This window comes from Bombina bombina, chromosome 6 (genome assembly GCF_027579735.1).
Source record: "Bombina bombina isolate aBomBom1 chromosome 6, aBomBom1.pri, whole genome shotgun sequence".
NCBI classification, from domain to species: Eukaryota; Metazoa; Chordata; class Amphibia; order Anura; family Bombinatoridae; genus Bombina; species Bombina bombina.
This window is the reverse complement of record NC_069504.1, coordinates 486473751-486498691: the sequence shown is the minus strand read 5'-3', so window position 1 is coordinate 486498691 and position 24941 is coordinate 486473751. Positions and strand designations below refer to the sequence as shown.

Genomic DNA, 24941 nt, shown 5'->3' with positions numbered 1-24941 from the left:
CATTAAGGCCTTTGGCACTTAAGGAATGGAGGCATCTTCGAGGGTACTAGCGTGCCAGTGCTCATTCTTTTTTTTTAAAACCTTTATTTTATACCAGCGAAAACATATACAAAGTCAAAAAGGAAAATTCAAAGCCATTAGGCGATATGTTTGAACATAGCGTCAGAACAAGAGAAATAAAAAAAACAAACTGAGAATTAAGTAAATCATTATCTTCTTATTGCTCTGACAAAATCAATAAATATTCCAGCAACCAATTACTGGACCTAATAATGCTGGTGATTTTCTAATTTCTACAATCCCGTAAAATTAAAAAAAAAAAAAAAAAAAAAGGGCAGGGAGGGGGAAACCCCAACACTTAAACCATTATATCTCCACCCAACTGGTTACCGATATAATGTTTCTAAATGGATACATTATCTGTTCCTGTTGCATTTTACCCAGGGATCTTATCAATGGGCCCCATTTTTCTAGAAACAGATTTACTTCCTTTTCTTTGAATGCTTGCATTGCATATTGTTCTAAGATCATTTGTTTCATAAAGAAATTCTTCCATTCCATAAAACTAGATTTTTTTTTTATTTTTCCAGTTATTAAATATTATATTTCTAGCAGTTAACACTGCTATATTTACCAATTTGATCTCTTGTTTCAGCTCATCTTTATCAACTAAAAAAATAATTTGTTCTATATTAAAACATTTCTGTCTATCAAGAATTTTAGAGAGCCAAAATTCAATCTTCAGCCAAAATTGCTTGATCATTGGACAGTCCCATATCATATGGATAAGATCTGCTGCAAGCATTTTACATTTGGGACATTTATCAAACTCTTTATTTCTCCATTCTGAACCTTTTTTGGGAGTATAATAGGTTATATATAATAATTTTATATGTGCCTCCCTCCACGTCTCTGATATCGTTGTTTTAGCCACATTTTGTATTGATTTTTTTAAATAGTCTGCATCTATCTGGAAGTAGAGGCTTCACTTTCCAGCGATCTGCTCTAAGTTAGTTAATCCTTCCTGTATTAATAACATTTTATACCATGGTGATATAGAATAGATTCCATGCTTAATCATTCCTATCCAAGATTCCATTTTTTCCCAATTCCAGTCATATCCATTATTTCTAACTAATTTATCTGCATAATGCTTTACTTGTAGGTAGGCAAAAAAATCTTTGTTAATCAAGCCAAATTCTTCCTTTAACATCTCAAAGGTCTTCACAAATTTTCTCTCCAAGTTTATAATTTGGTATGTATACTTGAGACCTTTTCTTTCCCAGTTTTTAAATATTGCTGACTTTATGCCTTCAGGAAAAGCCGGATTATTCTGAATTTCCAGATATTTGGATATATTGAATTGAATCTTAAGCTTTATACATATTTTTTGCCAGGCCCATATAGGGTAGTATATTGTTTTTAACCTCTTCAGTTCTATCGGTAATTCCGGTCCTGATAAATGTAAAAAATTTATCATTTTAAATGGAGGAAAAAAGTTTAATTCTATTTCTGGTACTGTATAGTATGCAACTTCTGAGATCCATTCTATCACTATCCTACTTAGAATTATCCAATTATAATATTCTAGATTTGGGAGTGCAAACCCCCCCCCCCGTTTTCCCTTTGTAAATATATTTTTTTCATTGAAATTCTAGATTTCTTTCCATTCCAAATAAATTTTTGAATATCTGATTGCAATTTTTTTAAATCTTTTTTAAAGATTGGTATGGGAATACTTTGCATGATATAAAGCATTTTTGGAAAGGTTATAATTTTGTATACATTTATTCTACCCACTATGGAGAGGGGAAACTTCGACCAGAATTTAAACTCTTCTCTTATTTTTTTAAACAGCGGAATATAATTCATAATATACCACCGATCTTCAAACGGAGATATATTTATTCCTAGATATCTTATACCTTCTGGTGAAATTTTAAAGTATTCCTTGATTTTAATATTAACTTGGCAGTTAATCATCATTAATTCAGACTTACTCGAGTTTATTTTATAGCCAGAAAAGGTACTAAAGTTGTTTATTATTTCCATTATTATGGGGATGTTCTTTTCCAGATTGCTCACAAATAAAAGCAAATCATCCGCATATAAGGCTATTTTGCATTAAAACTGCTCTATTTTAATGCCCTCTATCTTCTCTCTTAGAACACACGCTAAAGGTTCTATAACAATGTCAAATAATAACAGAGACAGAGGGCATCCTTGTCTGGTACCTCTTTGTAAAATTATATCACCCGAGATTTGACCATTGACTAGTAACGCTGTGTGGGGAAAATTATATAATTTTTCAATCAGCTTAATTATTCTTTCATGAAAACCAAACTTCCTTAATGAGGTATATAGGTGATTCCATTCTATCGAATCAAAGGCTTTTTGAGCGTCCAATGAAATAATAGCCGCATCACGTTTCTTAGCTTGTGTCCTCATACTACTTTGCTTTTTAAAATAGTCTAAAACAAGAAAAACTTTTCTAATATTGGATGCAGAGTTTCTTCCTTTCAGAAAGCCTGTTTGGTCTTTGTGTATTACATGTTTAAGTATTGTTTGAAATCTCTCCACCATTATGCAGGTTAACAATTTATAATCTACGTTTAAGAGAGATATGGGTCTATATGAATCCATCTGATCACTTTTTTTATTTGGCTTAAGTATCAAAGAGGTCCAGGAAGATATAAAATTGCCTGACATATCTTTTCCATCACAGAAATAAGAGTTAAAAAGGGATTTAAGACTAGGCATTATATGCTCAGATAGAATTTTATAGTACTCGTTAGGCAATAAATCTGGACCAGGCGACTTATTATTCTTAAGATTTTTTATCACCTTTTCGATTTCCTTCTCTGTAATCGGTTCTATTATTTTATTCATCTCATCTCTATCTACCGTTGGGAGTTTTTAAATTTGACCAAAATTTTTCCTTATTACACAAATTAAAATTTTCAGCACTATATACTTTTTGATAATATTCTTCTAATGCTTTCATGATATCCTCTGCTTTATTCAAGATTAGCCCTTCTTTGTTCAAAATACCAATGAAATTGTGTCCCCTAGATTTATTGGCTAATTTCGCAAGTATTTTTCCGGATTTATTTCCATATCTAAAATATTTTGAACTGTCTTTGATCTCCTGTTGTGTGGTATTGTTCAATAACCATAAATCTCTTGCTTCTTTAGCCTCCCCATATTTCTTCCAATTAAATTTGGAGGGTTCACTTATAACTCTATTATACGCTAGCGTGAGTCTTCTTGTAACTTCCTTCTCTCTTTTTTTTTTATCCAGTGCTCATTCTTACTGACCACAAGAATTTAACTTATCTATCTGAAGCAAAATGTTTGTCGCCTCGACAGGCCAGATGGGTGCTATTTTTGTCTCGGTTTAATTATGTGGTCTCCTACCTGCCTGGTAGTAAGAATGTTAGGGCTGATGCCCTCTCTCGACAATTTTCGCCTCTGTCCAAGGAGGAGTCTGTACCTACTCCTGTTATACCTCATGACTATATTTTGGCTACCATACGTACTAATTTGACTTCTCCCTTGGGGGAGGAGATCCTGGCTGCACAAACCAATGCACCTCCTGAGAGACCTAGTGGTAAGTGTTTTGTTCCTGAGAATCTTCAAACTAAACTTTTGCACACTTACCACTATCCTAAAGCCACAGGTCACCCAGGCAAGAACCAAATGTTTTGGTCTGTCACTCGACAATTCTGGTGGCCAGGTCTTCGTTCTGATGTTGCTGCGTATGTTGCCTCTGGCTCAGTTTGTGCACAGAATAAGACTCCTCGACGTCATCCTGTGGGTCTTCTTCAACCTATTGCTAATGGTGAGCGTCCTTGGACACATCTTTCCATGGACTTCATTGTCGAGCTCCCTGTTTCTTTCATGTAATTGGCAAGAGTCCATGAGCTAGTGACGTATGGGATATACATTCCTACCAGGAGGGGCAAAGTTTCCCAAACCTCAAAATGCCTATAAATACACCCCTCACCACACCCACAATTCAGTTTTACAAACTTTGCCTCCCATGGAGGTGGTGAAGTAAGTTTGTGCTAGATTTCTACGTTGATATGTGCTTCGCAGCAGGCTGAAGCCCGGTTTTCCTCTCAGAGTGCAGTGAATGTCAGAGGGATGTGAAGAGAGTATTGCCTATTTGAATACCATGGTCTTCCTCTAGGGGATCTATTTCATAGGTTCTCTGTTATCGGTCGTAAAGATTTCTTCTCCTACCTCCCTTTTCAGATCGACGATATACTCTTATATATCATTACCTCTACTGATTCTTGTTTCAGTACTGGTTTGGCTATCTACTTTATGTAGATGAGTGTCTTTGGGTAAGTAAGTCTTATTTTATTTATGACACTCTCAGCTATGGTTTGGCACTTTATATGTAAAGTTCTAAATATATGTTTTATATGGCAATACTGTTATCCATATGGTGGTTGACCGTTTTTCTAAAATGTCACATTGCATTCCCTTGATGAAGCTGCCTACCGCTCAGGAGCTTGCTTCAATTTTTGCCCGGGAGGTCTTCCGTTTACATGGGTTACCCAAGGAGATAGTGTCGGACTGGGGTAGCCAGTTTGTCTCCAAATTTTGGCGTTCCTTTTATGCACAAATGGGGATCCAGCTTTCCTTCTCCTCGGCATATCACCCTCAATCCAATGGGGCTGCGGAACGGTCTAATCAAGCTCTGGAACAGTTCCTCCGTTGCTATGTCTCAGATCACCACAATAATTGGTCTGAACTGTTACCTTGGGCAGAGTTTGCTCGTAATACTGCTATTAATGCTTCCTCCAAGTTATCCCCGTTCATGGCGAATTATGGGTTTCAACCATCCTTGTTGCCCTATTCATTCATGGCTTGGGAGGAGCATCTCCGGCAACTCCGTTCCACGTGGGTGCAGATTCAGGATTGTTCATCGTTCTATGCAGCGCCAAAAGTTCCAGTCTGATAGTAGGCGCCTGCCCGCACCTTCCTACCAGGTTGGTGAGAGAGTTTGGCTGTCCTCCTGCAACTTGAACCTTCATGTGCCTTCCAATAAATTGGCTCCACGTTATGTTGGTCCTTTTCGAATACTCCGACGGGTTAATCCTGTGGCCTAAGCTCTTGACCTTCCTCCTGCTATGCGCATCTCCAATGTTTTTCATGTCTCCCTCTTGAAACCATTGGTTTGTAATCGGTTTACCACTGTGTTGCCTCGTCCCCGTCCTATCTTTGTTGACAACCATGAGGAGTATGAGGTCAGCAGCATTATTGACTCTCGTATGTCCAGGGGCCGTGTACAGTATTTTGTTCACTGGAGAGGCTACGGTCCGGAGGATAATAAGCCTTTTGTCCTCCCATGGGGGAGGGGTCGTTGAGGGGAGGGTACTGTCAGGGTTTTTTCCCTGTTGTGTTTGCCATGTGCTGCTGGCAGCCATTTTACTCACCTCTCTTCCTGACTGTGGTGCATTGTGGGGGATGCTGCTCAATTCCTGCACTTCCTTTTATGGCCAGACTGATGTGCATCATCCATATGAGACAGGTTGCAGTCTCAGAATTGTGATGTCATCACTTACTATTTAAAGGGCCTCTGTTCAGACCTGTTTGTGAGAGTTCCTGTGTATTACCTGGCTGCCTGATGTCCTTCCTGGTTCCTGATCCCTGGCTTGTTCCTGACTCTGCTGTTTTCCTTGTTCCTGATTCCGGCTCGTCTGACTATTCGCTTTGGGTCCTGACTCGGCTCGTCTGACTACCAGCTGTGGTTTTGATTCCTGGCTTGTTATTTGACTTGTGGACTTTTTATTATTTTTTGCTATTAATACAGGTGTGATTATTTTTGCACTTCTCGTCTCAGTCTGATTCCTGGCACCCTGACACCGGCGCCTTCAAGACATCCGGCGTGGAGCACCCTCTTCAAACGAAGTCTTCTTCCCGCCAATCGGAATTAAAGGTGAAAAAATCCTATTGGCTGATTGAGCTTCAAGTAGGATTGAGCTTGCATTCTATTGGCTGTTCCAATCAGCCAGTAGAATGCAAGCTCAATCCTATTGGCTGATCGGATCAGCCAATAGGATTGAAGCTCAATCCTATTGGCTGATTGCATCAGCCAATAGAATTCTATCAGCCAATCGGAATTCAAGGGACACCATCTTGGATGATGTCACTTAAAGAAACATTCATTCGGGAAGAAGACTTCGTTTGAAGAGGATGCTCCGTGCCAGATGTCTTGCAGATGGAGCCTCTCCGCGCCGGATGGATGATAATAGAAGATGCCATCTGGATGAAGACTTCTGCCCGTCTGGAGGACCACTTCTGCCGGCTTGGATGAAGACTTCTCCCGGGCTTCGTTGAGGACTTCTTGCCGCCAGGATGAAGACTTCTCCCGGCTTCGTTTAAGGATGGATGTCCAGCCTTCAAAACTGTAAGTGGATCTTCGGGGGTTAGTGTTAGGTTTTTTTAAGGGTTTATTGGGTGGGTTTTATTTTTTCTTTAGGTTTTGGGCAGCAATAGAGCTAAATGCCCTTTTAAGGGCAATACCCATCCAAATGCCTTTTTCAGGGCAATGGGGCTCTTAGGTTTTTTTCAGTTAGGATTTTATTTGGGGGGTTGGTTGTGTGGGTGGTGGGTTTTACTGTTGGGGGGGTTGTTTGTATTTTTTTTAACAGGTAAAAGAGCTGATTTCTTTGGGGCAATGCCCCGCAAAAGGCCCTTTTAAGGGTTATTGGTAGTTTAGTTTAGGCTAGGTTTTTTTTTTTATTTTGGGGGGCTTTTTTATTTTGATAGGGCTATTAGATTAGGTGTAATTAGTTTAAATATCTGATCATTTGTTTTTTATTTTGTGTAATTTAGTGTGTTTTTTTGTAATTTAGGTAATTGTATTTAATTTATGTAATTTATTTAATTGTTGTGTAATGTTAGGTGTTCGTGTAACTCAGGTTAGGTTTTATTTTACAGGTTAATTTGTATTTATTTTAGATAGGTAGTTAGTAAATAGTTAATAACTATTTAGTAACTATTCTACCTAGTTAAAATAAATACAAACTTGTCTGTAAAATAGAAATAAACCCTAAGCTAGCTACAATGTAACTATTAGTTATATTGTAGCTATTTTAGGGTTTATTTTATAGGTAAGTATTTAGTTTTAAGTATGAATTATTCAGGTAATGATAGTAATTTTTATTTAGATTTATTTTAATTATATTTAAGTTAGGGGGTGTTAGGGTTAGGGTTAGACTTAGGTTTAGGGGTTAATAAATTTAGTATAGTGGCGGCGACGTTGGGGGCGGCAGATTAGGGGTAATAAATGTAGGTAGGTGGTGGCGATGTTAGAGGCGGCAGATTAGGGGTTAATAAATATAATGTAGATGTTGGGGGGGGCAGATTAGGGGTGTTTAGACTCGGGGGTTCATGTTAGGGTGTTAGGTGTAAACATAAATTTGGTTTCCCCATAGGAATCAATGGGGCTGCGTTACGGAGCTTTTCACTGCTTTATTGCAGGTGTTAGGCTTTTTTTCAGCCGGCTCTCCCCATTGATGTCTATGGGGAAATCGTGCACGAGCACGTAAGACCAGCTCACCGCTGACTTAAGCAGTGCTGGTATTGGAGTGCGGTATGGAGCACTTTTTTGCTCTACGCTCACTTCTTGTAACGCCGGGTTTCTGAATACCAGCGCTGTAGGTAACTGAGCGGTGACAATAACGTGCAAGTTAGCACCGCACCCCTCATAACGCAAAATTCGTAATCTAGCCGTATATTATTAATTCTTTTTAAACTGGATTTTAAGATGTTTTTGCTCTTAAGGTTTTTTCCTATGCAATATACTATTTGTATTATATTCTAGAGAGTGTTTATCCTGATTCCCTCTTGGGACTGTACTACTATTTCTATGGAGATTGGTACTTATTTTCAGGATTCTTTAGAATTTTTTAACATAACCTTGGTAGAGCATATTCATGTACTGTTTATATTTTAGCTCAGCTTTATCTGTGGCTGACATTGCTGTTTTCTCAACCTTTGTTGAACAGTTAGTATAAGCAGTTTCAGATTCTCAAGTATATAACTCTGTTTATTTACTTCAGAAGTAATCATGTAATTATGTTTACAAAATCAATAAAATTGTGATATTAATGTGTTCGTTTTGAACTGTAGAAAGAACCAGACCAGAAGCAGGACTGAGGTCACGAATATATTTTATTATCTCTATCTTGATAGGATAATAATTTGTTTGATTTCTACTTTCTCCACTATTGTTGGAGGTCTAGAATTTCTTTCTGCCCTACTTTAAGTCTGTTGATGTAGATCAGTTGGTGAATGTCCTGACTACAAATGTTGTTCTAGATCCAAGGGTCTCAGATTCATATTCCGGCAGGGTTATTTCAACCCTTTGGCCTTTTGAGGTCAATTTATTGTATACCTTTGATTTGGGTAATAATAAAAACTGTTTTGTTCAGCTGCTAATTTGGTTAATTCCGAGTGTAAGCACTGAAAAAGCATTTTGTATCTTTTGGGAGAAATACGCTATATACAGGGAGTGCAGAATTATTAGGCAAATGAGTATTTTGACCACATCATCCTCTTTATGCATGTTGTCTTACTCCAAGCTGTATAGGCTCGAAAGCCTACTACCAATTAAGCATATTAGGTGATGTGCATCTCTATAATGAGAAGGGGTGTGGTCTAATGACATCAACACCCTATATCAGGTGTGCATAATTATTAGGCAACTTCCTTTCCTTTGGCAAAATGGGTCAAAAGAAGGACTTGACAGGCTCAGAAAAGTCAAAAATAGTGAGATATCTTGCAGAGGGATGCAGCACTCTTAAAATTGCAAAGCTTCTGAAGCGTGATCATCGAACAATCAAGCGTTTCATTCAAAATAGTCAACAGGGTCGCAAGAAGCGTGTGGAAAAACCAAGGCGCAAAATAACTGCCCATGAACTGAGAAAAGTCAAGCGTGCAGCTGCCAAGATGCCACTTGCCACCAGTTTGGCCATATTTCAGAGCTTCAACATCACTGGAGTGCCCAAAAGCACAAGGTGTGCAATACTCAGAGACATGGCCAAGGTAAGAAAGGCTGAAAGACGACCACCACTGAACAAGACACACAAGCTGAAACGTCAAGACTGGGCCAAGAAATATCTCAAGACTGATTTTTCTAAGGTTTTATGGACTGATGAAATGAGAGTGAGTCTTGTTGGGCCAGATGGATGGGCCCGTGGCTAGAGCTCCAGTCCGACTCAGACGCCAGCAAGGTGGAGGTGGAGTACTGGTTTGGGCTGGTATCATCAAAGATGAGCTTGTGGGGCCTTTTCGGGTTGAGGATGGAGTCAAGCTCAACTCCCAGTCCTACTGCCAGTTTCTGGAAGACACCTTCTTCAAACAGTGGTACAGGAAGAAGTCTGCATCCTTCAAGAAAAACATGATTTTCATGCAGGACAATGCTCCATCACACGCGTCCAAGTACTCCACAGCGTGGCTGGCAAGAAAGGGTATAAAAGAAGAAAATCTAATGACATGGCCTCCTTGTTCACCTGATCTGAACCCCATTGAGAACCTTGAGATTTACAAGGAGGGAAAACAGTACACCTCTCTGAACAGTGTCTGGGAGGCTGTGGTTGCTGCTGCACGCAATGTTGATGGTGAACAGATCAAAACGCTGACAGAATCCATGGATGGCAGGCTTTTGAGTGTCCTTGCAAAGAAAGGTGGCTATATTGGTCACTGATTTGTTTTTGTTTTGTTTTTGAATGTCAGAAATGTATATTTGTGAATGTTGAGATGTTATATTGGTTTCACTGGTAAAAATAAATAATTGAAATGGGTATATATTTGTTTTTTGTTAAGTTGCCTAATAATTATGCACAGTAATAGTCACCTGCACACACAGATATCCCCCTAAAATAGCTATAACTAAAAACAAACTAAAAACTACTTCCAAAACTATTCAGCTTTGATATTAATGAGTTTTTTGGGTTCATTGAGAACATGGTTGTTGTTCAATAATAAAATGAATCCTCAAAAATACAACTTGCCTTATAATTCTGCACTCCCTGTATTTACTTGTTATTAGACTGCATGAATGTACGGTTCTCTATCCAGTCATTCTGGTGGGGGGCAGATTAAATTGTTTTTGGATCAGTCCAAAATCTATATTTTTCTTAGGGTTTGAATAGATTTTCAGAATGAGACCTTCTATAGGAAGAATCTTTCTTTCTCAATATGCTCTGTGTTTTAGTAATGATTATGCCAGTTCTTTTTTGAAGGAACAGGGTTTGGGTTTCTATTCAATTCTATTCTTTGTCCCAAAGAAGAAGGGTTTATTCAGTCCATTTTTTGGATCTGAAGACTTTTATATTGTTTTGTTAAAATTTTAACTTTTATGTTGGCGATTATAAGGACTATTATGCCTTTTTGTTAAGGTCATTTCATGTCCACTCATTTTTCAGGATGTTTATCCTCATATTATATTGTCATTCAGTCCACTTGTGGATTCTGAGATTTTCTTTTTTAAATAAGCTTTACCAATTTGTCACTTTTCCATTTGGTCTAGCAACAGCTTTATAAATCTTTTCATAGGTTCTTGGTGCCTTTCTTTCTGTCTTCAGACAGTAAAGTGTGGTGGTGCTTCCTTATTTGGATGGTATCTTGGTATTAGCTTAAACTTTTCTTTTATTAAGATGGGCAGATAGCTCAGCGCACTAATGCACTGTAGTTGAGCCCTGCAGCTGAGCCCTGTAGCAACCTGAGGGTTGCAGATTAGATTCCTGGCGAGGTCCATTCATTCTTTCATTCTCCGAGGTTGATTAAATGAGCAGTGTTTTGAGTCCCTTACGGGTAATTACACGCGCTTACAAGTACCCAATACATACATATGAAAGAGCAGTATTCATATATATGGATCTTTCTTTTTTTGGAATCTCTTATGAATCAACTAAGTTTTGTTTCTTCAAAACATGGTTAGAGGATTTAATTTGTTAGATATAAGTATATAAAGAGCAGCGCCAGGTATTTTTTCTCAAAGCTCCCTCACAGGTAATCTTCCCTATAATTACCGTAAATTAATACACAATAACAAAAATCAATAGTAGTTTGGGAGCGCTAGAAGCTAAATGAGAAAGTCTGGAGACTGAAGGACAATTTAGCAAAAATATATTTATTAAAACAATATAAAACAAGTATATAGCTTTTAGAATAAATTGTGGGACGTCTCCCTTTGTAATTTAAGAACAAGTAAAATTTACTGCATAAAAAGAGCACTTTGGTATATTTCTCTAAAAGATTCCACCTAGGTTTTTTCTTTAAATCATTTATCTTTGATTTCCACCTTAATTCTGATTCTGAGTGGCCGCAAGAGATTTCTCAGATATTATATCGGTTTCAACTTTTATACTGTTACTTTGTATCAGAAGGAAGCAATTTACATATCATAGTCCAATATATTGTTGTTTTATACAGTTTAGGTTGTTAACTTTTTGTAGCAATGTCTTTTGGTATGTAATATATATACAAAGTTGGCTGTATGGTAGGGCTTACCGGCTCTTCTGACACATCTGTGTCTGATGGTATCTCGGTCTCTCTTACCGTTTTTTTTCTGTGTGTCTCTCCTCCTTGTATGATGTAGGTATCAACCTAAACTGTATAAAACAACAATATATTGGACTATGATATGTAAATTGCTTCCTTCTGATACAAAGTAACAGTATAAAAGTTGAAACCGATATAATATCTGAGAAATCTCTTGCGGCCACTCAGAATCAGAATTAAGGTGGAAATCAAAGATAAATGATTTAAAGAAAAAACCTAGGTGGAATCTTTTAGAGAAATATACCAAAGTGCTCTTTTTATGCAGTAAATTTTACTTGTTCTTAAATTACAAAGGGAGACATCCCACAATTTATTCTAAAAGCTATATACTTGTTTTATATTGTTTTAATAAATATATTTTTGCTAAATTGTCCTTCAGTCTCCAGACTTTCTCATTTAGCTTCTAGCGCTTCCAAACTACTATTGATTTTTGTTAGAGGATTTAATTTACCTAAGAGTTTTGTGATTCCTCAGACAAGGGTCACTTCTTTTTGGGTTTTTAGATGGATTCTGTGTTCATGTCTTTATCGGACAAAAGTCAATTGTATTTGGCATTAGCCTGTTTTACTTACAGTCTGGAACATTTCTTTCAGTGGCTATCTGCATGAAAGTCTTAGGTCTCATAACTGCAGCATCGGGCTTGGTTCCCTTTGCTCGTTTTTCATCTGAGATCTTGCATACTGAATCTATGATACAGAGTTTGTTTTCAGATATCACAGTTGATATTCTTAAATCCTAAACACTCTACTCTGTCTGTTTTTGATGATTAATCTATCATCGTTTTATTCAGGGAGTCTCCTTTTGTTCGTCCTTCCTGGACTGTATTCTTTATGGATGCAAGTTTTGCAGGTTGGGGAGCTGTCTGAGGGTCTTTGACAGAACAAGGGGTTTGGAAACTTCAAGAGGCGAGGTTTCCAATCGATATTTTGAACTCCGTGCCATTTTCAGAGCTCTTTTAGGCTTGGCTTCTTTTAGGAGAGAATTTTTCTTTCAGACAGACAATATCACAATTGTGGCAGTTCCTTAGCAATTAAGAAGTATCTTAAATACGTTCTTAGGTGGTTTTCATCTCCTGTCTAACCTTTACGATTTATATCTCAGGTTTAGACATTTGGGAGATGGATTATCTCAACCATCAGTATTTACATCTGGGAGAGTGGTATCTCTATACAGATGTGTTCTCTCAATTTCCCGGGTACCTTTTCAGGTCTAGGGATTTTCAGGTGGAAATGGTGGAAATTGTTTTTTTTAAGGCTTTGCAGGCTCTTTCATTTGAGCCTATGCATACTTTGAATATTAGACTACTTTCTTGGAATGTATTGTTCATTTTTAGGCTATCTCTTCAGCTAGAAGAGTTTTCTGATTTGTCTACTCTATCTTGTCAGTCTCCTTTTCTGATTTTTTTCATCAGGATAAGGCTGTTTTGAGGACCTTTTAGAGATCTTTTTAGAGATCTTTACATTCTTTGGATATCCTAAGAGCTTTAAAATATTATGTTGAAGCTACTGTAGGTTTCAGAAAGACTTCTAGTCTATTTGTTGTTTTTTCTGGTCCTAGGAAGGTCAGAAAAACTTCTACCATTTCTTTGCCATCTTGGTTAAGCTTTTGTTTCCTAAAGCTTATTTGGAGGTGGGACAGTCTTCGCTTCAGAGTATTACAGCTCATTCTACTAGTTCAGTTGTCACTTCTTGGGCTTTAAAGAATGATGCTTCGGTTGTTAAGTTTTGCAAAGCAACAACTTGTTTTTCTTTGTATACATTTACTAAATTTTAGCATTCTGATGTATTTGCTTCTTTTGAAGCAGTCTTTGGTAGAAAAGTTCTTCAGGCAGCTGTTTCAGTTTGATTCTTCTGCTTATGTTTTTCTTCAATTTATGAGAAAAACTTATTTTTGTGTGGATTTATTTTTTTTAGCGGAAATGGCTGTTTTTATTTTATCCCTCCCTTTCTAGTGACTCTTCTAGTGATCTTCCACATCTTGGGTATTTCTATCCCATACGTCACTAGCTCATGGACTCTTGCCAATTACATCAAAGAAAACATAATTTATGTAGGAACTTACCTGATAAATTAATTTCTTTCATATTGGCAAGAGTCCATGAGGCCCACCCTTTTCGGTGGTTATGATTTTTGTATAAAAGCACAATTTTATTTCCAGTTCCTCTTTTGTATGCTTTTTTACTCCTTATTTTATCACCACACTACTTGGCTATTCATTAAACTGAATTGTGGGTGTGGTGAGGGGTGTATTTATAGGCATTTGAGGTTTGGGAAACTTTGCCCCTCCTGGTAGGATTGTATATCCCATATGTCACTAGCTCATGAACTCTTGCCAATATGAAAGAAATTAATTTATCAAGTAAGTTCCTACATAAATTATATTTTTCCTATGTTAAAGGGAAAATGTAAGAGGAAATTTAGTGATTCAGATAGTAAGGGTGAAATCTCAGATTCGGACAGTATAATTCCTTAATCTGATGTTGAAGTAGTATCCTTCAGATTTAAGCTTATACACCTTGTGTATTAAGAGGTTTTGGCCTTTTGGACGACTATGATATGCCTGTCATTGTCAAATCTAGTAAACTTTAAAAATACTAGGATTACACTGTGGAAGTTTGTCCTGTTCCAGATGGTGCTAGTAGATTTTTTCACAGTAATAGGATTAATCAGGGATCCCTTTTCCCCGTCTCCTGTCTTTAAAAAGATTTTTCCTGTTGCTGTCTCCATTAAATATCATGATGCACAGCGCCTAGAGTAAAAGGAGCATTTCTACTCTGGCTAAGAGAACTACGATCCCTATAGAAAATAGTTGCCTTTTTTAGGATCAATGGACTAAGCTGAAGGCTTACATGGAAATCTGGCACCATCCTGTCTGGAGGGGCGGGAATGGCGGGAAAACTGTGGCATTGTCTTCTGTTCTTATCAAGATAAGTGTGTGTTTAAAAGATGTAAGTTTTGCTCAATAAAGTGTGTTCCTGTTTCACCTGAATGCTAGTATATCTAGTTATTTGGGTGGGTTCCTGCTACAATCACTTGCCTGGGCTACATAGCCGCTTGTTCCAGGGAGAGGAAGGACCCGTTTGGCGGAGCTACCAGGTCGGGGTAGCCGGGGATCCGTCACAGTGTGAATCCAAGGGCTACTCTTGGAGTACGGTCAGGATTCCTAGGATTTTGTACTTTCTCCAGGAAGGTCTGGAGAAGGGTTTATTAGTACCCTGAAGGGTCAGATTTCTGCATTTTCTATTTTGCTACATAAGTGTCTGGCGGACGTGCCAGATGTGCAATCTTTTTGTCAGGACTTGATCAGAATCAGGCCTGTGTTTAAATCTGTTTCTCTTCCTTGGAGCCTTAACTTTGTTATTAAAGTTTTACAGCAGGCTCCGTTTGAGCCATTGCATTCCATAGATTTTAATTTGTTATCTTGGAAGGTTTTGTTTTTGTTATTGCTATCTCTTCTGCTCGGAGAGTTTCGGAATTCCCAGCCTTGCTGTGTGAATCGCCTTATCTTATTTTTTTTATCTATAAGGTGGTTCTTCGTACTAGTTAGGTTTCCTTCCTATAGTGGTTTCTTTATGTCCTCATCCTTCTTCTCATAAGGAACGTTGTTGCACAACTTGGATGTTGTGTGTGTTTTAAAATTTTATTTTCAGGCGACTAAGGATTTTCACCAGTCTTCTGCCCTGTTTGTCAGTTTCTCTGGGAAACGTAAAGGTCAGAAAGCTACTGCTACTTCTCTTTCTCTTTGGTTGAGAAGTATAATTTTTTTTGCTTATGAGACTGCTGGTCAGCAGCCTCCTGAGAGAATTACAGCTCATTCCACTAGGGCTGTCTCCTCTTCTTGGACTTTCAAGAATGAAGTTTCTGTGGAACAGATTTGCGAGGCTGCAAATTGTTTCTCTTTGGATACTTTTTCAAAATGTTTCAAATTTGATACTTCTGTCTTGGACGAGGCGTCTTTTGGGAGAAAGGTTATTCAAGTGGTGGAGCCTTCTTGTCCCTCCCTATTCATCTGTGTCCTCTAGCTTGGGTATTTGTTCCCAACAGTAATTGATAAAGCCGTGGACTCACCATATCTTAGGAAAGAAAAGAAAATCTATGCTTACCTGATAAATTTGTTTCTTTCCGGATATGGTTAGTCCACAGCCCCGCCCTTTATTTCAAGACAGTTATTTTTTATTAAACTTCAGGCACCTCTACACCTTGTGTTACTCCTTTTTTCTCTATTTCCCTTCAGTCTAATGACTGAGGGTTGTGGGAAGGGAAGTGATACTTAACATTTTGACTGTGGTGCTCTTTGCCTCCTTCTGCTGGCCAGGAGTGATGTTCCCAACAGTAATTGATAAAGCCGTGGACTCACCATATACGGAAAGAAACAAATTTATCAGGTAAGCATACATTTTCTTTTTGAAGGTAGGAAACCTTAGGAACTTGTTTAGAGTTTTCAAATCCATAATAGACCTAAAAGTTCCCTCCTTTCTGGAATTATGAAAAGGTTGGAATAAAAAATCTGACCTTGCTCTGATATTGGAATTGGAACTATTATGTAACAGAAGAAACCATCCCCTGGGAGGCTTTGTACTGAGGCCTATTCTGTTTCCTTAAGAAACTATGTTTAACCCCCAAGGATCTTAAACAGATTGTAACCAGGTCTTCTGAAAAGGTATAATACTCCCCCTACCAGAAGTGGATCTGGGTCGGGGGCTATACCTTGCAGAGTTGGTAGAGGAAGAAGTGTTTTGTTTTTTGACTGGTTACATTTGTTCCAGTTTAGAATAGATTTATTATTTGTGAAGAGGAGGATGGCCTATTGTTCCTTGATTGACAAAAAATTAAAAGGGATTGATAGGTCTGTTTTTTTCTTAGATGTTTTTGTCCTGAGGGAGTAAAGCTCCTTTCCTTCCAGTTATGGTAGAGATAATAGCATCTATACCCTTGGAAAGGAAGATATAAAAGTCTAGATTTTTAAACCATGTCAGCTGACCATGATTTGAGCCACAAGGCTCTTCTAGTTAAAACAGATAATGCAATTTTTGTAGCATTGATTCTAATAATGTCAATGATCGCATCACTGATGAAAGCATTTGCTGAAATAAACTTCAAACAACTGTGAAACTCTTCATCAATAGAATCATCTGAAATCTGAGCAGATAAATTATCGCACCAGTGAGTAGAAGCCGCAGCTATGCAAGCTATACTGATAGCTGGCTTAAACAAATAACTCAACCTTTCTATAAAAAGACTTAAATTTTCTGTCCATAGGGTGTTTAAAAGGTATAGTAGAGAGCATTATCCAAGGGTGGAGATGGCACCATCCACATTTTGGAATCGTTTCCCAAAGTTCAACACTAGCAGCTGGTAAAGGAAACATTTGTTTAATTGCAGAAGGCAGGTTAAAAGGTAGACCAGGCTTTGACCACTCTTTAGTAATAATTTCAGTAATCGCATCAGGGACTGAAAAAAAGCTCTGGAGCTTTGACAGAAGTTTTGAAAATTAAGTCCAATTGTTTGATGGATTTTTCTATAAAATGCTCAGAGTCTTGGATTCCTAAAGTACCTAAAACCTCCTTTATCAGAGTTTGAAGATGTTCCAGCTTGAACATAAAAGAGGAGTATTTTGTATCTTGAACAGTCATTGACTCCTGATCATAAGAAAGTAGTTCACCTTCAGAAGATGGATCTGAAAGTAATTGTTTAGCAGATCTGGGCCTCCATTACATATGCAGCGTCACCCGCAAAATCCTCCGCCGCCAGATTTTACGCGATTTTGGTATTACATATACGGCGTAGCATAAAAGTTACGCGCGTATATTTCACCCGTCGCTCGCAATTATTACTCCCATAGGCTAACATGGGACCACGTCGTAAATTGGTATCCAATATCCAGCACAAGGACTTACGTGGCGAAAATGGAGAAATCTTACTCCATTTTTACCTCACCGTAAAAGGCAGCCGTAGCAGGCCTTGCGCTGAGTATGGGAGCACCGTAACTCCCGAAAATGCCTGCAAAAATAAACTAACACCTAACGCATGTGCAATGTCTATCTACCTGTCAACCGAAATCCCCCACCGCAATAACTAATAAAGTATATTAACCCCTAAACCGCCATAGCCAACAACGCAATAAACCTTATCAAGTATTAACCCCTAAACCGCCATAGCTCGCAATGCAATAAACCTAATCAAGTATTAATCCCTAAACCGCCATAGCCCACAACGCAATAAACCTAACCCCTAACCTAACCCCCCTAACCTAACCCACCCTAACCTAACCCCCCCTAAATAAAATAAAATTAGCTAATTTACAAAATACTAAAGTTACCATTAAATATAAAACAAATTACACTACTTCTAAAATACAAATAAACTAAGTATAAATTAAAGGGGCAGTCTAATCAAAAAAAGGAAAAAGGGAAAAAAAAGGAGTAGACTGTCCCTTTAAGCAAGAATTACAGAAAATAAAAAAATCTAAGATTACAGAAAATAAAAAATATTACAAAATTTTAAATAAATTACACCTAATCCCTATGAAAATAAAAAAGCCCCCCCAAAATAAAAACACCCCCTAATCTAATCAACTACCAGTAGCCCTTAAAAGGACTTTTTGCAGGGCACTGCCCCAAGATAATCAGCTCTTTTGCACAAAAAACATAATTTATGCTTACCTGATAAATTCCTTTCTTCTGTTGTGCGATCAGTCCACGGGTCATCATTACTTCTGGGATATAACTCCTCCCCAACAGGAAATGCAAGAGGATTCACCCAGCAGAGCTGATATAGCTCCTCCCCTCTACGTCAGTCCCAGTCATTCGACCAAGAATCAACGAGAAAGGAGTAACCAAGGGTGAAGTGGTGACTGGAGTATAATTTAAAAAATATTTACCTGCCTTAAAAAACAGGGCGGGCCGTGGACTGATCGCACAACAGAAGAAAGGAATTTATCAGGTAAGCATAAATTATGTTTTCTTCTGTTATGTGCGATCAGTCCACGGGTCATCATTACTTCTGGGATACCAATACCAAAGCAAAAGTACACGGATGACGGGAGGGATAGGCAGGCTCATTATACGGAAGGAACCACTGCCTGAAGAACCTTTCTCCCAAAAATAGCCTCCGAAGAAGCAAAAGTGTCAAATTTGTAAAATTTGGAAAAAGTATGAAGCGAAGACCAAGTTGCAGCCTTGCAAATCTGTTCAACAGAGGCCTCATTCTTAAAGGCCCAAGTGGAAGCCACAGCTCTAGTGGAGTGAGCTGTAATTCTTTCAGGAGGCTGCTGTCCAGCAGTCTCATAGGCTAAACGTATTATGCTACGAAGCCAGAAAGAGAGAGAGGTAGCAGAAGCTTTTTGACCTCTCCTCTGTCCAGAATAAACGACAAACAGGGAAGAAGTTTGGCGAAAATCTTTAGTTGCCTGCAAGTAGAACTTGAGGGCACGAACTACATCCAGATTGTGTAGAAGACGTTCCTTCTTTGAAGAAGGATTTGGACACAAGGATGGAACAACAATCTCTTGATTGATATTCCTGTTAGTAACTACCTTAGGTAAGAACCCAGGTTTAGTACGCAGAACTACTTTATCTGAGTGAAAAATCAGATAAGGAGAATCACAATGTAATGCTGATAACTCAGAGACTCTTCGAGCCGAGGAAATAGCCATTAAAAACAGAACTTTCCAAGATAACAATTTTATATCAATGGAATGAAGGGGTTCAAATGGAACACCTTGTAAAACGTTAAGAACTAAGTTTAAACTCCATGGCGGAGCAACGGCTTTAAACACAGGCTTGATCCTAGCTAAAGCTTGACAAAAAGCCTGGACGTCTGGATTTTCTGACAGACGCCTGTGTAACAAGATGGACAGAGCTGAAATCTGTCCCTTTAATGAACTAGCCGATAAACCCTTTTCTAAACCTTCTTGTAGAAAAGACAATATCCTAGGGATCCTAACCTTACTCCAGGAGTAACGTTTGGATTCGCACCAGTATAGGTATTTGCGCCATATTTTATGGTAAATCTTTCTAGTAACAGGCTTCCTAGCCTGGATCAGGGTATCAATAACCGACTCAGAAAAACCACGCTTTGATAAAATCAAGCGTTCAATTTCCAAGCAGTCAGCTTCAGAGAAGTTAGATTTTGATGTTTGAATGGACCCTGTATCAGAAGGTCCTGTCTCAGAGGTAGAGACCAAGGTGGACAGGATGACATGTCCACTAGATCTGCATACCAAGTCCTGCGTGGCCATGCAGGCGCTATTAGAATCACAGATGCTCTCTCTTGTTTGATTTTCGCAATCAATCGAGGAAGCAGCGGGAAGGGTGGAAACACATAAGCCATCCCGAAGTTCCAAGGTGCTGTCAAAGCATCTATCAGAACCGCTTCCGGATCCCTGGATCTGGACCCGTAGTGAGGAAGTTTGGCGTTCTGGCGAGACGCCATGAGATCTATCTCTGGTTTGCCCCAACGTCGAAGTATTTGGGCAAAAATCTCCGGATGAAGTTCCCACTCTCCCGGATGAAAAGTCTGGCGACTCAAGAAATCCGCCTCCCAGTTCTCCACTCCCGGGATGTGGATTGCTGACAGGTGGCAAGAGTGAGACTCTGCCCAGCGAATTATCTTTGATACTTCCATCATTGCTAGGGAGCTTCTTGTCCCTCCCTGATGGTTGATGTAAGCTACAGTCGTGATATTGTCCGACTGAAACCTGATGAACCCCTGAGTTGTTAATTGGGGCCAAGCTAGAAGGGCATTGAGAACTGCCCTCAATTCCAGAATGTTTATTGGAAGGAGACTCTCCTCCTGATTCCATAATCCCTGAGTCTTCAGAGAATTCCAGACAGCGCCCCAACCTAGCAGGCTGGCGTCTGTTGTTACGATTGTCCAGTCTGGCCTGCTGAATGGCATCCCCCTGGACAGGTGTGGCCGATAAAGCCACCATAGAAGAGAATTTCTGGTCTCTTGATTCAGATTCAGGGTAGGGGACAAATCTGAGTAATCCCCATTCCACTGACTTAGCATGCACAATTGCAGCGGTCTGAGGTGTAGGCGTGCAAAAGGTACTATGTCCATTGCCGCTACCATTAAGCCGATCACCTCCATGCATTGAGCTACTGACGGGTGTTGAATGGAATGAAGGACACGGCATGCATCCTGAAGCCTTGTTAACCTGTCTTCTGTCAGGTAAATCTTCATTTCTACAGAATCTATAAGAGTCCCCAAGAATGGAACTCTTGTGAGAGGAAAAAGAGAACTTTTCTTTTCGTTCACTTTCCATCCATGCGACCTTAGAAATGCCAGAACTAACTCTGTATGAGACTTGGCAGTTTGAAAGCTTGAAGCTTGTATTAGAATGTCGTCTAGGTACGGAGCTACCGAAATCCCTCGCGGTCTTAGTACCGCCAGAAGGGCGCCCAGAACCTTTGTGAAGATTCTTGGGGCCGTAGCCAATCCGAATGGAAGAGCTACAAACTGGTAGTGCCTGTCTAGGAAGGCAAACCGTAGATACCGTTGATGATCTTTGTGAATCGGTATGTGAAGGTAAGCATCTTTTAAATCCACTGTGGTCATGTACTGACCCTTTTGGATCATAGGTAAGATTGTCCGAATAGTTTCCATTTTGAACGATGGAACTCTTAGGAATTTGTTTAGAATCTTTAAATCTAAGATTGGCCTGAAAGTTCCCTCTTTTTTGGGAACCACAAACAGGTTTGAGTAGAACCCTTGTCCTTGTTCCGACCGCGGAACTGGATGGATCACTCCCATTAATAACAGATCTTGTACACAGCGTAGAAACGCTTCTTTCTTTATCTGGTTTGTTGACAACCTTGACAGATGAAATCTCCCTTTTGGGGGAGATAATTTGAAGTCTAGAAGGTATCCCTGAGATATGATCTCCAGCGCCCAGGGATCCTGAACATCTCTTGCCCAGGCCTGAGCGAAGAGAGAAAGTCTGCCCCCCACTAGATCCGGTCCCGGATCGGGGGCTCTCGGTTCATGCTGTCTTTGGGGCAGTAGCAGGTTTCCTGGCCTGTTTGCCCTTATTCCAGGACTGGTTAGGTTTCCAGCCTTGTCTGTAACGAGCAACAGCTCCTTCCTGTTTTGGTGCAGCGGAGGTTGACGCTGCTCCAGGTTTGAAATTCCGAAAGGGACGAAAATTAGACTGTCTAGCCTTAGCTTTGGCTTTATCTTGAGGTAGGGCGTGGCCCTTACCTCCTGTAATGTCAGCGATAATTTCTTTCAACCCGGGCCCAAATAAAGACTGCCCCTTGAAAGGTATATTAAGTAATTTAGACTTAGAAGTAACATCAGCTGACCAGGATTTTAGCCACAGTGCTCTACGTGCCTGTATGGCGAATCCAGAGTTCTTAGCCGTAAGTTTGGTTAAATGTACTACGGCCTCCGAAATGAATGAATTGGCTAGTTTAAGGACTCTAAGCCTGTCCATAATGTCGTCTAGCGTAGATGAACTAAGGTTCTCTTCCAGAGACTCAATCCAAAATGCTGCCGCAGCCGTAATCGGCGCGATACATGCAAGGGGTTGCAATATAAAACCTTGTTGAACAAACATTTTCTTAAGGTAACCCTCTAATTTTTTATCCATTGGATCTGAAAAAGCACAGCTATCCTCCACCGGGATAGTGGTACGCTTAGCTAAAGTAGAAACTGCTCCCTCCACCTTAGGGACCGTTTGCCATAAGTCCCGAGTAGTGGCGTCTATTGGAAACATCTTTCTAAATATTGGAGGGGGTGAGAACGGCACACCGGGTCTATCCCACTCCTTAGTAACAATTTCAGTTAATCTCTTAGGTATAGGAAAAACGTCAGTACTCGCCGGTACCGCAAAGTATTTATCCAACCTACACATTTTCTCTGGTATTGCAACGGTGTTACAATCATTGAGAGCTGCTAAGACCTCCCCTAGTAATGCACGGAGGTTCTCTAATGTTATCTGTAATGGCCGCCCAGATGTATTAGGCGCCATAATATCACTCACCTCCCGGGCGGGAGATGCAGGTACTGCCGCGTGAGGCGAGTTAGTCGGCATAACTCTCCCCTCGCAGTTTGGTGAAATTTGTTCACATTGTACAGATTGACTTTTATTTAAAGTAGCATCAATACAGTTAGTACATAAATTTCTATTGGGCTCCACCTTGGCATTGGAACAAATGACACAGATAATCTCTGAGTCAGACATGTTTAACACACTAGCAATAACTTGCAACTTGGTTATAATCTTTTTTAGCAAAAACGTACTGTGCCTCAAAGAGGTACTTAAACGATTAAATGACAGTTGAGATAATGAACTGAAAACAGTTATAGCATCAAGCTTAAAATAACACAACTTTTAGCAAAGGTTTGTTCCCATTAGTAAATAACTAAATTTGATATAAAAAATGATAGAGTAACGTTTTTATTCACAGTCAATAAAAATTCTCACAGCTCTGCTGAGAGAATGTACCTCCCTTCAAAGAAGTTTGAAGACCCCTGAGATCTGTCAGTGAACCGGATCATGCAGGAAATATAATAGTAGCTGACTGGAATTTTTTGATGCGTAGCAAAAGAGCGCCAAAAACGGCCCCTCCCTCTCACACACAGCAGTGAGGAGAAACGAAACTGTCACAATTTAAAACAGACAACTGCCAAGTGGAAAATAATGCCCAAACATTTATTTACTCAGTACCTCAGCAATGTAAACGATTCTACATTCCAGCAAAAACGTTTAACATGACAATATTTATTAAAAGGATTAGTGACCTTTAACAGAGTAGTTCCGGTGAAAAACCATTCCCAGAATACTGAAGTGTATACATACATGTCATTATAACGGTATAGCAGGATTTTCTCATCAATTCCATTCAGAAAATAAAAACTGCTACATACCTCAATGCAGATTCATCTGCCCGCTGTCCCCTGATCTGAAGCCTTTACCTCCCTCAGATGGCCGAGAACAGCAATATGATCTTAACTACTCCGGTTAAAATCATAGTAAAAAAACTCTGGTAGATTCTTCTTCAAACTCTGCCAGAGAAGTAATAACACGCTCCGGTGCTATTGTAAAATAACAAACTTTTGATTGAAGTCATAAAAACTAAGTATAATCACCATAGTCCTCTCACACATCCTATCTAGTCGTTGGGTGCAAGAGAATGACTGGGACTGACGTAGAGGGGAGGAGCTATATCAGCTCTGCTGGGTGAATCCTCTTGCATTTCCTGTTGGGGAGGAGTTATATCCCAGAAGTAATGATGACCCGTGGACTGATCGCACATAACAGAAGAAAATACACACAGCCCCCCTATCAGTAAACCCCCCACCACCCAAACCCTCCTCAAAACCCCCCACTAAAAACGCTAAACTACCAATTGCCCTGAAAAGGGCATTTGTTGGGCATTGCCCTTAAAAGGGCATTCAGCTCTTTTGCTGCCCACCCTATCTAAATAAAATAAATCCCCCCAAAAACCCCTTAAAAAACCCTAAGTCTAACCCCCAAGTGGTCCTCACCTGTCCTGAAGTTCAGCGGAGAAGGTCCTGTTCCAGGCGGTGAAGTCTTCTTCCAAGCGCGACCTCTTCTTTCTTCCAGGAACCAGCCAGCGAGAAGCGGAGGGCGGAGTTGAAGACCGGCAACACTGGAACTGAAGACCGGAGATTCTGGAACTGAAGACCGGCGACCGCGGAGCCATGGAGCATGGAGGATCCTCTTCATACGATCCCCGCCGTACACTGAATAGGAATTCAAGGTACGCGATTAAAAATGGCGTCCCTTGAATTCCTATTGGCTGATTTGAGCCTTCAAATTCAAATCAGCCAATCGTATGAGAGCTAATGAAATCCTATTGGCTGTTCAAAAAAATGCAGTCCCATGCTGACTGTATCATCCACTGACTTGTGTGCTCTATATAAGCAAGCTAAAGAGGGTCTAAAAGGGTTCAAGAGATTTCTTTCAGGTGGGCCAACACCAGTCTCTCAAATGACTTCATGACCACAAACCTCAAAGCAACAGGTCTGTAGTCATTCAGTCCTGTGATCTTTAGTTTCTTTGGGATGGAGATGATGGTAAAGTGTTTGAAGCAGTAAGGACTTTGCACTGATCCATGGATCTGTTGAAGATCTGAGTTTAGATGGGTGACAGCAGGTCTGCACAGACTTTCAGACAGGTGAGATATTGTCTAGGCCCCGTTCTTTCGTAATCGTCTGTTTCTGGAAGAGCTGACCCATATTATCTTCACAAATCCGGAGTGCAGGTTGAGTAGCAGAAGGGGAGAGAGGGGGTTACAGGAAGTGTAGATGGTTGAGATTGTCAGCCAGTTGTTGGTTCCCAACAGATTTAGGGCATGATGTCTTGTTGGTGGTGATGTCTTTCAGACC

General features: G+C 39.6%; 1 protein-coding gene across 1 annotated transcript in view; it reads right to left on the bottom strand.

Moving 5' to 3' along the window:
• The window catches only part of REC114 (REC114 meiotic recombination protein), a 384911-nt gene that overhangs the window by 121672 nt on the left and 238298 nt on the right, over nt 1–24941 (bottom strand). The gene's annotated exons all lie outside the window — the stretch shown is intronic.